General features: G+C 39.0%; 1 pseudogene; it reads left to right on the top strand.

Annotated features, from left to right (window-relative positions):
• Positions 1 to 8,126: 8,126 nt before the first annotated feature.
• On the top strand, positions 8,127 to 17,146 carry LOC101328035 (small ribosomal subunit protein uS17m pseudogene; annotated as a pseudogene).
• Positions 17,147 to 18,369: the final 1,223 nt, after the last annotated feature.

Here is an 18,369-nt window from a genome sequence, read left to right as displayed (position 1 = left end):
TAATAAGATAAAAGGCATACAGGCCATACAGGCATACATATACTTTAAAAATATTGCAGGTAAAGTTCCAGACGATCGCAATAAAGCAATACGGTGAGTCACACAAATTGTTTTTGTTTCCCGGTACATATAGGTTATGCTTACACTATAACTGTAGTCTATTAAGTGTGCAATAGTGTTATGTCTAAAAAAACAATGTATACACCTTAATTTAAAAATACTTTATTGCTAAATAATGCTAACCATCATCTGAGCCTTTAGTGAGTCATAATCTTTTTGCCAGTGGGGGTCTTACCCGGATGTTGATGCTGCTGACTGATCAGGGTAGTGGTTGCTGAAGGTGGGTGGCTGAGGCAGTCTCTTGAATAAGACACCAAGGAGGTCTGTCTTTCATGAAGGATTTCTCTGTAGCATGCAAGGCTGTTTGACGGCACTTTACCCTGCTCAGTAGAACTTCTTTCAGAATTGGAGTCAACCCCTCAAACTCTGCAACTGCTTTACCAACTACGTTTATGTAATATTCTAAATTCTTGACACAACTAGGGCAACTCCCAGGCTCTGGTGGGGGACGTCGGACCCCTAAAGGGACAGGAAAAGTACCCACACAACCAGGTAGGACGTGGCAGGGAAGGAGGGGGGAGAGAAAGTGGAGGGAGCAGGGGACTGGCACCCGTGAGGGGTGGCTGGGGAAGGAGAGGGGTTCCATGACCAGAGGGGGAGCCCACCCATGGTGCAGGGATCAGTGGGGACAGAGAGAGACCTCTGGGGGATTGGGGGATCAGAGGGGAACGCAGCTAGCATCTCCCCTGACTGCTTGGGTCCGGCAAGCCTGCTGGGGTCCCAGGCCTCTACCTCCACTCTCCGGGGCCCCCACTGTCTAGGCTGAGCCTAAGCCATGACCCCAACCCCACAAGGCCTTTTCTGGCCATGAGGGTCCTGTGCCTAGGCCCCACCCCCAAGGCTTCTTCTGGCCTTTTTTTTTTTTTTTTCTGTAGTGGTTCTGTTTTGCCTTGTCATTTCATTCGTATTTTTATTTTTTTCTAATATATTTTTTATTTTTCTAGTTTTATTTTTTATTCTTTGTTATTGTTATGCTCTCATTTTTTTTTTTTTTTTCTACACCGCATGGCTTGCAGGACCTTGGTTCCCAGGCTGGGGGTCAGGCCTGAGCTCCTGTGGTGGGAGCACTGAGTCCAAACCACTGGACTAACAGAACCTCAGACCCCAGGGAATATCAAATGGAGTGAGGTCTCCCAAGGTCCTCATCTCAGCACCAAGACCCAGCTGTACCCAAGTGCCTGTAAACTCCAGTACTGGATGCCTCAGGCCAAACAGCCAGTAAGACAGGAACACAGCCCCACCCATCAAAACAAATGAGATGACAAAAAAATACATTACAGACAGAAGGGCAAGGTAAAAACCTGCAAGACCAAACAAATGAGGAGGAAATAGGAAACCTACCTAAAAAAGAATTCAGAGTAATGATAGTAAAGATGATCCAAAATCTCAGAAATAGAATGGAGGCAAGGATTGAGAAAATACAAGGAATGTTTAACAAAGACCCAGAAGAACTAAAGAACAAACAAACAGTGATGAACAAAACAATAACTGAAATGAAGAACACACTAGAAGGAATCAATAGCCGAATAACTGAGGCAGAAGAACAGGTAAGTGAGCTGGAAGACAGAATGGTGGGAATAACTGCTGAGGAGCAGAATAAAGAAGACAGAATGAAAAGAACTGACAGGACAGGCTCAGAGATTTCTGGGACAACATTAAACACACCAACATTCGAAATATAGGGGTCCCAGAAGAAGAAGAGAAAGAAAAAAGGTCTGAGAAAATAGTTGAAGAGATTATAGTTGAGAACTTCCCTAACATGGGAAAGAAAATAGCCACCCAAGTCCAGGAAGCGCAGAGAGTCCCAGGCAGGATAAACCCAAGGAGAAACACACCAAGACACACATTAATCAAACTAACAAAAATTAAATTCAAAGAAAAAATGTTAAAAGCAGCAAGGGAAAAGCAACAAATAACATACAAAAGAATCCCCATAAGGTTAACAGCTGATTTTTCAGCAGAAACTCTGCAGGCCAGAAGGGAATGGCATGGTATATTTAAAGTGATGAAAGGGAAAAACCTACAACCAAGATTACTTTACCCAGCAAGGATCTCATTCAGATTCAATGGAGAAATCAAAAGCTTTACTGACAGGCAAAAGCTAAGAATTCAGCTCCACCAAACCAGCTTTACAGCAAATGCTAAAGGAACTTCTCTAGGCGGGAAACACAAGAGAGGAAAAAGACCCACAAAAACAAACCCAAAACAATTGAGAAAATGGTAATAGGAACATACATATTGATAATTACCTTGAATGTAAATAGATTAAATGCTCCAACCAAAAGACTGGATAAATGGATACAAAAGCAAGACCCGTATATGTGCTGTCTACAAGAGACCCATTTCAGACCTAGGGACATAAACAGACTGAAAGTGAGTGGATGGGAAAAGATATACCACGCAAATGGAAATCAAAAGAAAGCTGGAGTAGCAATACTCATATCTGATAAAATAAACTTTAAAATAAAGACTGTTGGGCTTCCCTGGTGGAGCAGCAGTTGAGAGTCCGCCTGCCGATGCAGGGGACACGGGTTCATGCCCCGGTCCGGGAAGATCCCACATGCCGTGGAGCAGCTGGGCCCATGAGCCATGGCCACTGAGCCTGCACGTCCAGAGCCTGTGCTCCGCAACGGGAGAGGCCACAACAGTGAGAGGCCTGCATACTGCAAAAAAAAATTAATAAAAAAAATAAAAATACTGTTATAAGAGATAAGGAAGGACACTACATAATGATCAAGGGATCAATCCAAGAAGAAGATACAACAATTATAAATATTTATGCACCCAACATAGGAGCACCTCAAAACATTAAGCAAATGCTAACAGCCATAAAAGGGGAAATCAACAGTAACATAATAATAGTGGGGGGACTTTAACACCCCACTTACACCAATGGACAGATCATCCAGACATAAAATAAAGAAACACAAGCTCTAAATGACACAATAAACCAGATAGATTTAATTGATATTCATAAGACATACTGCCCAAAAGCAGCAGAATACATTTTCTTCTCAAGTGCACACAGAACATTCTCCAGGATAAATCACATCTTGGGTCACAAATCAAGCCTTGGAAAATTTAAGAAAATTGAAATTGTATCCAGCGTATTTTCCAACCACAATGATATGAGATTAGGAGTCAATTACAGGAAAAATACAAAAACACATGGAGGCTAAACAATATGCTACTAAATAACCAAGAGATCACTGAAGAAATCAAAGAGGAAATTTTAAAAATACATAGGAACAAATAACAACGAAAACATGACAACCCAAAACCTAATGGGATGTAGCAAAAGCAGTTCTAAGAGGGAAGTTTATAGCAATTCTATCTCCCCTCAAGAAACAAGAAAAATCTCAAATGAACAATTTAACCTTACACCTAAAGCAACTAGAGAAAGAAGAACAAAAAACAAAAAAGTTAGTAGAAGGAAAGAAATCATAAAGAGGAGAGCAGAAATAAATGAAATAGAAATGAAGAAAACAATAGCAAAGATCAATAAAACTAAAAGTTGGTTCTTTGAGAAGATAAACAAAATTGATAAACCTTTAGCCAGACTCATCAAGAAAAAAGGGAGAGGATTCAAATCAATAAAATTATAAATGAAAAAGGAGAAATTACAATTGACATTGCAGCAATATAAAGGATCATAAGAGAATACTACAAGCAATCATATGCCAATAAAATAGACAACCTGGAAGAAATGGACAGATTCTTAGAAAGATACAACTTTCCAAGACTGAATGAGGAAGAATTAGAAAATATAAACAGACCAATCACAAGTAATATGAAAAGATGCTCAACATCACTAATTACTAGAGAAATGCAAATCAAGACTACACTGAAGTATCACCTCACACCAGTCAGAATGGCCATCAACAAAAAAATCTACAAACAATAAATGCTGGAGAGGGTATGGAGAAAAGGGAACCCTCTTGCACTGTTGGTGAGAATGTGAATTGATACAGCCACTATGGAGAACAGTATGGAGGTTCCTTCAAAAACTAAAAATAGAACTACCATATGACCCAGCAGTCCCACTACTGGGTATATACCCTGAGAAAACCATAATTCAAAAAGACACATGTACCCCAGTGTTCACTGCAGCACTATTTACAATAGCCAGGACATGGAAACAACCTAAATGTCCATCTACAGATGAATGGATAAGGAAGATGTGGTACATATATTCAATGGAATATTGCTCAGCCATAAAAAGGAACAAAATTGGGTCATTTGTAGAGATGTGGATGGACCTAGAGTCTGTCATACAGAGTGAAGTAAGTCAGAAAGAGAAAAACAAATACCGTATATTAATGCATATATGTGGAATCTAGAAAAATGGTACAGATGAACCTATTTGCAGGGCAGGAATAGAGACACAGACCTAGAGAAAAGACATGTGGATACAGTGGGGGAAGGGAAGGGTGGAACTAACTGGGAGATTAGGATTAACATTTATACACTGCCATGTTAAAATAGATAGCTAGTGGGAACCTGCTGTATAGCACAGGGAGCTCAGCTCAGTGCTCTATGATGACTTGGATGGGATGGGGGTGGGGGTGGGAGGGAGGTCCAAGAGGGAGGGGATGTATGTATACATATAGCTGATTCACTTCGTTGTACAGCAGAAACTAACACAACATTGTAAAACAACTATACTCCAATAAAAAATAGTAATAAAATAATAAAATTTTAAAAATAAATTCTTTGTTGTCATTTTGGCAATCTTCACAGAATCTTCAACAGGAGTAGGTTCCATCTCAAGAAACCGCTTTGCTCATCCATAAGAAGCAATTCCTCATCCGTTAAAGTTTTATCATGAGATTGCAGCAATTCAGACACATAGAAACAAATAACAGACTTCACTTCTAATTCTAAATCTCTTGCCATTTCCACCACGTCTCCCAACTGAAGTCTTGAACCCCTCAAAGTCATCCATGAGAGTTGGAATCAACTTCTTCCAAACTGGTATTTGATATTTTGACCTCTTCTCACAAATCACAAACGTTCCTAATGGCATCTAGAATGGTGGATCCTTTCCAGAATGTTTTCAATTGACTTTGCCCAGATCCATCAAAGGAATCACAATGTATGGCAGCTATAGCCTTACGAAATGTACTTCTTTGATAAGACTTGACAGTCAAAATTATTCCTTGATCCATGGGCTGCAGAATGGGCATTGTGTTAGCAGGCATGAGAATAAAATAAAACTCATTGTATATCTCCATCAGAGCTCTTGGGTGGCCAGGCACATTTTCAATGAGCAGTAATATTTTGAAAGGAATCTTTTTTTCTGAGGAGTAGTTCTCAAAGTGGGCTTAAAATATTCAGCAAACCATGTTGTAAACAGATGTGCTGTCATCCAGGCTTTGTGCCACTTATAGAGCACAAGTGGAGTAGATTTAGCATAATTTTTAAGGGCCCTAGAATTTTTGGAATGGTAAATGAGCATTGGCTTCAACTTCAAGTCACCAGCTGCATTAGCCCCTAACAAGAGAGTCAGCCTGTCCTTTGTAGCTTTGAACCCAGGCATTAACTTCTCTCTAGTTATGAAAGCCTAGATGGCATCTTCCAATAGAAGGCTGTTTCATCCACACTGAAAATCTGTTGTTTACTGTAGCCACCTCCATTAATTACCTTAGCTAGATCTTCTGGATAACTTGCTGCAGCTTCTACATCAGCACTTGCTGCTTCACCTTGCACTTTTATGTTTTGGAGAGGGCTTCTTTTCTTAAACCTCAAGAACCAGCCTCTGCTAGCTTCAAACTTTTCTGCTGTGGCTTCCTCACCTCCCTCAGCCTTCACAGAATTGAAGGAAGTTAGGGCCTTGCTCTGGATTAGGCTTTGGCTTGAGAGAATGTTGTGGCTGGTTTGATCTTCTATTGAGACCACTAAAACTTTCTCCATATCAGCAATACGGCTGTTTCACTTTATCATTCATATGTTCACTGGAGGAGCACTTTTAATTTCCTTCAAGAACTTTTCTGTTGCATTCACAACTTGGCTAACTATCTGGTGAAAGAAGCCCAGCTTTCAGCCTATCTCAGCTTTGGACATGCCTTCCTCACTAAGCTTAATCATTTTTAGCTTTTGATTTAAATTGAGACATATGTGACTCTTTCACCTGAAAACTGAGAGACAATTGTAGAGTTATTAATTAGCCTAATTTCAATATTGTTGTGTCTCAAGGAGTAGAAAGGCCTGAGGAGAGGGAGAGAGACAGGGGAGCAGCCAGAACACACACATTTATTAAGTTTGCCTTCTTAAATGGGCATGGTTCACGGTGCCCCAAAACAATTACAGTAGTAAATCAAAGATCATTGGTTACAGATCACCATAACAAATATAATAATAACTTAAAAGTTTGATATATTTTGAGAATTACCAAAATGTGTTGCAGAGACATTAAGTGAGCAAATGCTATTGGAAAAATGGTGCCAATAGACTTGCTTAATGCAGGGTTGCCACAGACTTTCAATTTGTGAGAAAAGTAACATCTTGGAAGCACAGTAAAGTGAAGTGCAATAAAATGAGGTATTCCTGTATAATTTTTCAAAAAATATTTACTTGCCTCTGCATTCAGCAACTATGGCCTAAATAATTCAAACCAATCCTTCTGAAGAAAATTAAGCAGGATGAAATATTATTTTAAATCTTCTTAAAAGAACTGAAAGAGTTTAAAAGATAATGAGAAATTTACCTGGCTAAAATCTAAGAGAAGGTCAAAACCTGGAGAAGCAAACCTAGCTGGGTTTAATGGCCTTACTGGACAAAGGGCACAGAAGCCAAAAACGTAGGTCCAACCCCAGGTGGAGACTCTCATACCTCAATACTCCATTAAACTAAGGTCTTCCAAAGGGCTACACTCTCAAGGCAAGAGATAACCCAGATTCCTCACCTGGGCGGTTAAGGCAACTTCAATCTCAGAATTTAGATTAAGATAGTCCTAGAAAGGTGAAGGGCCTCAAGTGCCTGGAAGAATCAGATGAAAATCATTATTTCATCTTAGGTTTCTGATTGTTTCTACAGATATTTTTTAAAACATGATGACCAGCACATAAATAAATTAAAGCCAGCACAAGTGAGAATCAACACACACGATGAACAGTTCCAGGAGATATCAGGCCTCCATGCCTATTATGTTTTGGGGGGTTTTTTTTTGGCTGCCTTGGGTCTTTGTTGCTGCGCACAGGCTGTCTCTAGTTGCTGCGAGCTGGGGCTACTCTTCGTTGCAGTGTGCAGGCTTCTCATTGCAGTGGCTTCTCTTGTTGTGGAGCACGGGCTTTAGGCACAAGGGCTTCAGTAGTTGTAGCTCTCAGATTAGTTACTCCATGGCATGTGGGATCTTCCCAGGCCAGGGATCGAACCCGTGTCCCCTGCATTAGCAGGTGGATTATTAACCACGGTGCCACCAGGGAAGTCCCCATGCTTATTATGTTGAAATAATATATAAGCTTGAAAATATCTCCAGGGAAGAGGAAACTATAAAAGCAACATAGCAGATCTGATAAAGAATCAAACAGGGCTTCCCTGGTGGTGCAGTGTTTGAGAGTCCGCCTGCCAATGCAGGGGACACGGGTTCGTGCCCCGGTCCGGGAAGATCCCACATGCCGCGGAGCAGCTGGGCCCGTGAGCCATGGCCGCTGGGCCTGCGCATCCGGAGCCTGTACTCCACAACGGGAGAGGCCACAGCAGTGAGAGGCCCGCGTACAGAAAAAAAAAAAAAAGAGTCAAACAGAACTTATACAAATAAAACAATACAATAAATGAAATTAAAAACAAAAGATAGGTGGGTCTAACAACAGATTGGACACAACTTAAGAATTGCAGAACTGAAGGAAAAAATGAGAAGAAACTATCCAAAATGTAGCATGAAAAGATAAAAACATGAAAATTGCCATAGAGAACCAGTGACATATAGGATACAGTGGGTAGATATAACATATTTAATTGGAGGTTTAGAAGAAGAGGCAGAATAAGAGACAATATTTGAAGAGATAATGGCTGAAATTTTTTCAGAAGCGATGGAAGACAATCTACAGATTCAGTATACCAACAAACTGCAAGTAGGAAAAATACAGAGAAATCTTTACAAAGATACATCATGGTGAAACCAAAATATTCAACCACAAAGACAAAATTTTAAAAGGAGCTAAATCTAGATATCCAACCACAAGTAAGTAGGAAATACAAGAAATAGAGGCATATGTTAAACTACCATGAGGATGCAACAATCCAAATCTAGAATGTGGAAAATTCAACTATTAGAATGTCCCACTTCTTCAAAAAATAGATGACATGAAATTAGTGGGGAGCGGAGGTGGTTTAAGATTAAAAGACTTATGGTAAGCAACATGTATTATGGTAAGCAAGCATTTAAAGTGCAAATCACTATTCTTTCTTTAATTATGACATAGCAAGTATTTTATGGAAAATGGAGACTACCATCCCATGTTTGGGGAATTCCCATCATACGAGTCTTGGTAAGAAGCAAAGAGTACCACCCAACATAATATTTAAAAAATCAACTTACCCAGCCTTTCTTACAGCCAGAGCACAGATATATGACCACAGCTCTATCAGTCAGAATTCTCCTACATTAGACTTTGAGACAAACGCTAGTGAATCAAATTGATTTAGTGGAATCAATGCTAGGGCAGGTGGCAGCCATGGTGGTAGCTACTTTTCCAAAGGAGCAGTGATGTTCTAGCGGCAGCATCCAGTATCTAGCATTGATGATGTCAGTGTTGAAAGCAGCAGGATCTGTGGATAGCAGGAGCAGCAGCAGTAGAAACACGGTGGCTTTATGGAGCCAGCTTTGTGGTGTGATTTTGGAAATGGTTCCTGGATGAGAGTTCCCAAGTGTGGCTTTCCAAGTCTCCTGGAGAGGCTAAGGTACTAAAATAGTCTTTATTAAATTCATTTTTAGCACAAAAAAAAACCTCAAGAGAGTGAGGAATGGATGTATAATAGATGAATTAATCAGAATAAGTGCCAGAATAGCAGAGTGAGGACATCCAAAATTTCACTACTCCATAAAAGGAATGAGAACAATGGCAAAAAATTGTCAAAATCAACTTTTTCTTAACATTGGAAATAAAGTTTTGCAACAGTCCAAGGAGCTTCTTTTTTTTAATGACTGAATCTCAGAACAGTAAGCTTTGTGACATTGCAACTTCCCAATGAGGGAATACAATGAACAAATTAGATAACCTAGTTGAAATAGGTAAATTCCTAGAAAGACAAAAACTACTGAAACTACCTCAAGAAGAAATAGAAAAACTGAACAAGTAAAGCCATTGAATTAATAATTTTAAAAAACAGGGTTTCTCTGGTGGCACAGTGGTTGAGAGTCCGCCTGTCGATGCAGGGGATGCGGGTTCGTGCCCTGGTCCGGGAGGATCCCACGTGCCGTGGAGCGGCTGGGCCCCGTGCGCCATGGCCGCTGAGCCTGCGTGTCCGGAGCCTGTGCTCCGCAGCGGGAGAGGCCACGGCAGTGAGAGGCCCGCGTACCGCAAAAAAAAAAAACAAAAACAAGCAAACAAACAAAAAACAACTTTCCATGAAGAAAACCCTAGAACTATAGGCTTCACTGGTGAATTTTACCAAACATTTAAAGAATTAACACTAATCCTTCACAAAATCTTTCAGAAAACAAAAGAGAAGGGAATACGTTCTAACTCATTCTATGAGGCCAATATTATCCTGATATCAAAACCTGACAAAGATATAACAAGAAAACTACAGACCAATAATTCTTATAAATATATACACACACATTCTTTATTTTATGGGGGTTTTTGTTTGTTTTGTTTGTTTGTTCATGTTTTGGCCACACCACACAGCTTGTGGGGTCTTAGTTTCCTGACCAGGGATTGAATCTGGGCCCTCAGCAGTGAGAGCATGGAGTCCTAACCACTGGAATGCCAGGGAATTCCCCACACACATTCTTTCAAAAAGAAAAGAAAAAAAAAAAAAAAATCAAAACCCTAGGAAACAGAACCCAGTAACATGTAAAAAGGATTATACATTATGACTAAGTGAGATTTATCCCAGGAATGTAAGGTTGGTTTAACAGCTAAAAATCAACCCGCAATGTAACGCACCATATTAATATACAAAAGAACAAAAACTAGATAATAACCTCAATGCACCAGAAAAAGCACTTGACAAAATCCAATACACTTCCATGATTAAAAAAAAAAAATTAAACAAACTAGGAATAGCAGGTGTTATGGACTAAATTGTGTCCCCTCCCCCCCCCCAAAAAATTTTCATGTTGAAGCCCTAACACCCAATGTGACTGTATTTGGAAATAGGACCTTTAAGGAGATAACTAATGTTAAATGAAGTCATAGGGTAGTGCCCTAATCTAATGTCTTTATAAGAAAAGGAAGAGACACCAGAGATCAATCTCTCCCTCCCTCTAAATGTACACACACACACACACACACACACACACACACACACACACAAACACAGAAATGGCCATGTCAGGACACAGCAAGAAGGAGGTCACTGCAAGCCAGGAAAAGAGGCCTCACCAGAACCCAATCCTGCTGGCACCTTGATCTTAGGTTTCTAGCCTCCAGAAATATGAGAAAATAAATGCCTATTGTTTATTTTTTTAATATTTATTTATTTATTTTGGCTGCACCACATCTTAGTTGGGGCACACAAGAACTTCGTTGCAGCATACAAGATCTTTTAGTTGTGGCATGCAGACTTCTTAGTTATGGCATGTGGACTCTTAGTTGCAGAATGCATGCGGGATCTAGTTCCCTGACCAGGGATCTAACCCGGGCCCCCTACATCAGAGGCATACAGTCTTACCCACTGGACCGTCAGGGAAGTCCCTAAATGCCTAATGTTTAAACCACCAGTCTATAGTATTTTGTTATGGCAGCCTAAGCAGGCTAATTTAGAGGGGAACCTCCTGTCTAAAACACCCCATAGCTACTATCATACTTAATGGTAAAAGACTGAATGCTTTCCACCTGAGATGGAGTACTAGACAAGGATGTCAGCTCTTGTTACTCCTATTCAATCTTGTACTGAAAATTTTAGCCAGGCCAGCTAGGCAAGAAAGAGAAGTAAAATTTATACAGATTGAAAAGGAAGAAGTATCAATAAAACTATATTTGCAGATGACATGACCTTGTATATGGAAAATCCACAAAAATATTAGAATAAATTAGTTCAGCAGGGTGGCAGGATACAAGATCAATGTACAAAAATCAGTTTTATTTCTATTCACTAGCAATGAACAATCCAAAACTGAAATTAAGACAACATTCTTTTTGCAATAGCATCAAAACAGAATGAAATGCTTAGGAATAAATTTAACAAAAGAAATGTAAGATTGGTAAATAGCTAACTATAAGACATTGATAAAAGTAATGAAAGAAGACTTAAATAAATGGAAATATAGCCCACGTACATGGATTTGGCTTAATATCATTAAAATGGCAGTAGTCTCCAAACTGATCTAGAAATTTAATGTAATCACTATCAAAATTTCAGCTGGACATTTTGCATATATTGGCAAGCTGAGCTTAAAATTTTTATGGAAATTTAAGGGACCCAGAATAGCCCAACTATCTTGGGGAAAAAAGAAGAAAGTTGGAGGATTCACACTTCCTGATTTCAAAATTTCCTACAAGCTGCAGTAATCAGGGCAGTGTTGTACTGGCATAAAGATAGACATAGATCCATGGAATAGAGTTGAGTGTCCAGAAATAAATTATTAAATTTATGATCAATTGAGTTTTGATAAGGTTGCCAACACAATGCAATGGGGAAAGAGTAGAATTTTCAACAAACAGTATTGGGACAATTTGATATCTACATGCAAAAAAATGAAGTTGGACACCTACTTTATAACATATACAAAAATTGTATGCAAATATGCAAATGGTGAAAGATCTAAATGTAATAGCTAAAACTAAAATTCTTAGAAGAAAATGTAGAAGCATTGGAGTAAATCTTTGCCATCTTGGATTAGGCAATGTTTTCCAAAAGCACAAGTGCAAAAAAAAAAAACCAGATAAATTGGATTTCATCAAAATTAAAAACATTTGTGCTTCGAAGTACACCATCAAGTAAGTGAAGACAATCCACAGAATGGGAGAAAATATTGGAAAACACATATCTGATGAACGACTTGTAACTAGAATATAAAAGAAACACAACTAAGAAAAAAAAAGACAAAAAGACAAAAAAAGACAAATTATAAAATGGGCAAAGAATCCAAATAGACATTTCTCAAAAAAAGATATACAAATGGTCGAAAGGTACATGAGGGAATTCCCTGGTGGTCCAGTGGTTAGGACTCCACGCGACCATTGCCAAGGACCTGGGTTCAATCCCTGGTCAGGGAACTAAGATCCCGCAAGTCACACAAAGTGGCCAAAAAAAAAAAAAAAGTACATGAAAAGATGCTGAATATCAGTGGTCATTAGGGAAATGCAAATATCAAAAATGCAATGAGATACTGCTTTGAACATACTAGTATGGCCAAATCAAAAAGACAGACAATAACAAGATTTGGTGAGAATGTGGAGAAATCAATCCTCATACATTGCTGGTTGGAATGTAAAATTGTGGCACCACTTTAGAAAACAATGTGACATTTCCTCAAAAAGTTAAACATAGAGTTACCTTATGACCCAGCAATTTTACTCTTAGGTAAATACCAAGAAAAATGAAAACATGTCCACACAAAAACTTGTATACAAATGTTCATAGCAACATTATTTATAATAGCTGAAAAATGGAAACAATCCAAATGTTCAACAACTGATGAATGGATAAACAAAATGGTGTATATCTGTGCAATAGAATATTATTTAGTCACAAAAATAATAAAGTACTGACACATAATACAACATGGATTATATTTGAAAACATGCCAAGTGAAAGTAGCTAGACACAAAAGGTCACATGTTATATAAATATTATATATGAAAATGCTATATGATATTATATGCCCAGTTATATGACATTATTTGCCCAGTTATATGAAATGTCCAAAATATGTAAATCCATAAAGACAGAAAATAGATTAATACTTGCCCAGGGGCTAGAAGAAGACACAGTAGGAAATGACTGCTGATGTGTATGGGATTCCTTTTTTGAAGAAAAAATTCTAAAGTGGTGATGACTACACAGTTCTGTAAACTTACTACAAACCACTAAATTGTACATTTAAAAAATAAATTTTATGTTATGTGAATTATATCTCTTTAAAGTTGTGACTAAAAAAAAAAAGTTGTGACTAAAAAAAGGTACATTAATCCAATACAAAGTATACACCTTTATTGAAAACAGATTTGAACTATCAACTCTGACAAGACAATTTTTAAACACATTAAGGGAAATTTAAACATGGACATCACAATGGTATTTAGTTATCTTTTAAAGAAAGTTCTTACCTGTTAGAGATACATACAAAATATTTATATTATACCATATATGGTATTTACAGCATAAAAAGAAAGAGGTAGAATAAAATGGTATACGGTATTTACAGCATAAAAAGAAAGAGGTAGAATAAAACAAGTTTGGAATGACACTGATAATTTTTTAATTGGGTAGTGGGTACATGAGTTCATAATATGATTATTCCTAATTTAGTGAATGTTGTAAATTTCCACGTAAAAGTATGAAAAATAACTAATAAGAGAGTAAGATAACAGGCAGCTGGGGAGAGAAGCATTATTTCCAAAGGTGTAGTAAGGCTTATTGCTGACTTCTGAATAGAAACAATGGAAGTGAGCTTCCCCGGCAGTGCAGTAGTTAAGAATCTTCCATGACACGGGTTCGAGCCCTGGTCGGGGAAGATCCTACATGCCGCGGAGCAACTAAGCCCGTGTGCCACAACTACTGAGCCTGCGCTCTAGAGCCCGAGAGCCACAGCTACTGAGCCCACGTGCCTAGAGCCCATGCTCCGCAACAAGAGAAGCCACTGCAATGAGAAGCCTGAGCAACGCAACGAAGAGTAGCCCCTGCTCGCGGCAACTAGAGGAAGACCACATGTAGCAAGGAAGACACAACGCAGCCAAAAATAAATAAATAAAACAAATAAACTTAAAAAAAAAAGAAACAATGGAAGCCAGCCAATAGTGGAATGGTATATTTAAAAATGCTAAAAGAAAATAACGAGAACTGAGAATTCTCTAGCAGCCAAAAATTTTTCAAGATTGGAGGTGAAATAAAAATATTTTCTGAAAGAAGAAAATATTAACATTTCATCATCGGATCTTCCGTGGTGGTGCAGTGGTTAAGAATCTGTCTGCCAATGCAGGGGACACAGGTTCGAGCCCTGGCCTGGGAAAATCTCACATTCCGCAGAGCAACTAAGCCCATGCACCACAACTACTGAGCCTTCACTCCAGAGCCCATGAGCCACAACTACTGAGTCCAAGTGCCACAACTACTGAAGCCTGCACGCCTAGAGCCCGTGCTCCGCAGCAAGCGAAGCCACCGCAATGAGAAGCCCGCACACCACAACAGAGTAGCCCCCACTCGCCACAACTAGATAAAGCCCGGGCACAGCAAGGAAGACACAAGGCAGCCAAAAATTAATTATTAATTAATTAATTAAAAAATAAAACACTTCATCATGAGGAAGCTTTCACTAAAGGAGATTCTAAAGCCAATAGTAAATATAGATCCTAGAGGAAAAAGGCCTGAGATACAAAAAGGAATGAAGAAAAAAAAAAAAAAAAACTGTAGATGTGGGAACGTGTAAATGAATGTTGGTTATGAAAAAATTAATTTTTATAAATTCACAAAACAGAAATAGACTCACAGACATAGAAAACAAACTTATGGTTACCAAAGAGGATAGTTGGGCGGGGCGCATAAATTAGGAGTTTGGGATTAACATATACACACTCTACATAAAACAGATAAACAACAAAGACCTACTGTATAGCACAGGGAACTATATTCAATATCTTGTAATAACCTATAATGGAAAAGAATCTGAAAAAGTATATACATATCTGAATCATTTAGCTGTACACCTGAAACTAACACAACATTGTATATTAATTATACTCCAATTTTAAAACATGGTTGAAAGAAAAATCATGATTAGGATTTGTGGTTTTCAGATTTTTTTTGTTATGAAGGAGAGCATAAATATCTTTGTAAATATTCTTTATTCCTTTGGATTGGAGTAATTCTTATACATTTCTCAAAGTAGTATAATTTTATACCTATTGTCATATTTTAAAATTTTACTTATTTAATTTATTTTTATTTTTGGCTGCGTTGGGTCTTCGTTGCTGGGTGCGGGTTTTCTTTAGTTGCAGCGAGCGGGGGCTGCTCTTCATTGCCATGGCTTCTCTTGTTGCGGAGCTCAGGCTCTAGGCGCGAGGGCTTCAGTAGTTGTGGCTCGCGGGCTTCAGAGCGCAGGCTCAGTAGTTGTGGTGCACGGGGCTTAGCTGCTCCGCAGCATGTGGGATCTTCCAGAACCAGGGCTCGAACCCATGTCCCCTGCATTGGCAGGCGGATTCTTAACCACTGCGCCACCAGGGAAGCCCCCTATTGTTATATTGCTCTCCAAAAAGACTGAATAATCTACAGGGCTATTTACAACATCATTGTACTAGTCAATATTTGTGTTTCATTTGCCAACATTGGTGTTTACTTTTTTTTTCTAGTTTAAGAGAGATGTAATGGTAGCTTAAGTTCTTTTAGTTTGTTTTCTTTACATTTTAATATGACTGAACTAGTTATTTCCCAAAATGCAAAAGAAACATGATTATTTACCTTATCAGTTTTTTACTGAAGAAGGATATTTTGACTGTAATTTTGGCCATTCAGAATATTCTCATATACCACTATTTATTCTTTGCATTAGCCATAGGGCAGACAGTTATTACATCGCATAGAAACTGACCTAAGTATGTGGAAATATTAGATTCGCCAAATGTTAGACCATCTAGTACAATGGGGAGAATCCTGAATGATCAAAAGTTATCCTCATAGGGGCTTCCCTGGTGGCGCAGTGGTTGGGAGTCCGCCTGCCGATGCAGGGGACGTGGGTTCGTGCCCCGGTTCGAGGGGATCCCGCATGCCGCGGGGCGGCTGGGCCCGTGCGCCGTGGCCGCTGAGCCTGGGCCTCCGGAGCCTGTGCTTCGCAGCGGGAGAGGCCGCGGCAGTGAGAGGCCCGCGAACCGCAAAAAAAAAAAAAAGTTATCCTCATAATTTTCTCATGCATTTTCTAAGAAAGAACATAAATTATCAGTCTTTTACCAAATTCAAAATGAATTTTACTGATAAGAATGACATCAAATAAAATTGATTTCACCTAAAACTGAAGATGATAGGGAATTCTCTGGTGGTCCAGTGGTTAGGACTCTGCCCTTTCACTGCACGGCCAGAGGGGAAAAAACAAAAGACAAAAAGCCTGCACATGATAAAATTAGTGATACACTTTTTATTTTTTAAAAATCGCATCTCTTTTTATAGCATGGAAAACTTTAAATATTGACTTAAGAAAGCTTACGGACAGTGGAGCCCTGAGGTGACTGCTGACCCCGCTCTGCTGCCACAGGGGGTGGATTCCAGGGCCGAAGCGCCGCGGCATGGGAGACCTCCAGGTGACCAAAGCCACATAACGTCAATAGCTCATTCATCCATCCATGCCAGATGGGTCGTGGGGAAGGTGATTGCGACAGCAATTCAAATACCTGCTAAAGTGAGAGTAACCAGGCTTGTTCTGGATCCCTACTTGTTAAAGCATTTTAATAAGTGAAAAACCTACCTTACGATGCTCTTCAGCAGTGCACAGCTGGGAATACTGTGCTTCTCACAGCTTTACCTGTCCCACGGACACAGCACGTGAAACATGAACTGGCTGCGATCATTTTCAAAGTTGGACAAGTCACAGATCTGGTGACGGGGAAACCCTGAGCAGGAACTCCCTACCTTGAGAGTCCAGTCAATTCGGAAACCACTCACTTGAACCAAAAATCGGGAAGAACTCGCTATCTCTTTAACACAGTGAAGGTGGATTGGAAGATAGAGCCAACAGGAAAGATTCCTAAATTCGTTTTATGGAAAAAATTTTCTAACTTTCGTCACAAACTGTCCAATTTATCTTCTAGTATTTATGACATAGATAAAAGTAAATGAAGTAAAGACCTTGTTACAATTTTCCATAAAGGCTTATAGTCATTTTTCAAATTTCTTTCTCGGTGAGCATACTTTCCTATTACACTAAGTATGCCTAGCAATCCACTGCATTATTTTGTAAGCTCACTGTTTTAGAAGGTGTATTTTTTTTTATTCAAAGGAATCTTGAATTTATCTTAGAACATTTATTTTGGGAGAATAAAACCTACCTTTTGATATCATAAACAGATAAGGCCACATTAAGTGAATATTTATTTTTGAGGTTATATATTCAAAATTAATTAAAATTTGTCTCTGGGCTTCCCTGGTGGCGCAGTGGTTGAGAGTCCGCCTGCCGATACAGGGGACATGGGTTTGTGCCCCGGCCCGGGAGGATCCCACATGCCGTGGAGCGGCTTGGCCCGTGCACCATGGCTACCGGGCCTGCGCGTCCGGAGCCTGTGCTCCGCAACGGGAGAGGCCACGGCAGTGAGAGGCCCGCACAGAGTAAAAAAAAAAAAAAAAAAAAATTTTCTCTGATTTAACCAATTCTAAACGGAAATATTTTACATGCTTCGTTCAGACTTTATCAGGTTGAAATCTGTATTAATAAGAATGTTGACACATAGAAAATAAACTTAAAAATTCAAAAAAAGGAAAACAAATAATGAAGTACAAAACAAAACTTTCAGTTGATAAAAGAAAAACATTTATTAACTAAAAATCAAAGAATGAAACCTTTTTGACAAAATTTAGATATGCAAAATTAGAAATGGAAAAATTTGATTTGGTAGCAATTATGGTCATAAAAAGAAATTATAGGGAATTTTCTGGTGGTCCAGTGGTTAGGACTCCACGCTTTCATTGCCAAGGGCCTGGGTTCAATCCCTGGTCGGGGAACTAAGATCCCACGTGCAGCGCAGCCAAAAGAAAAAAGAAAAGAAATTATAGTGGCAAAATCTTCAATGGTAAAATTACATATGGGCAAAATGTGACCAAACCTTCAAAACAAAGAATTGATTCTGATCAAATTAATTGATTTCAGAGAAATAAAAATAAAATGAAAAACATTGAAAATGGCTTTACTGCTCTCCATATAGAATTAAACAAAGATTT

This window comes from Tursiops truncatus, chromosome 5 (assembly GCF_011762595.2).
Source record: "Tursiops truncatus isolate mTurTru1 chromosome 5, mTurTru1.mat.Y, whole genome shotgun sequence".
NCBI lineage: Eukaryota > Metazoa > Chordata > Mammalia > Artiodactyla > Delphinidae > Tursiops > Tursiops truncatus.
Note: the sequence above shows the minus strand (reverse complement) of the source record. Positions and strands in the feature narration are given on the sequence as shown.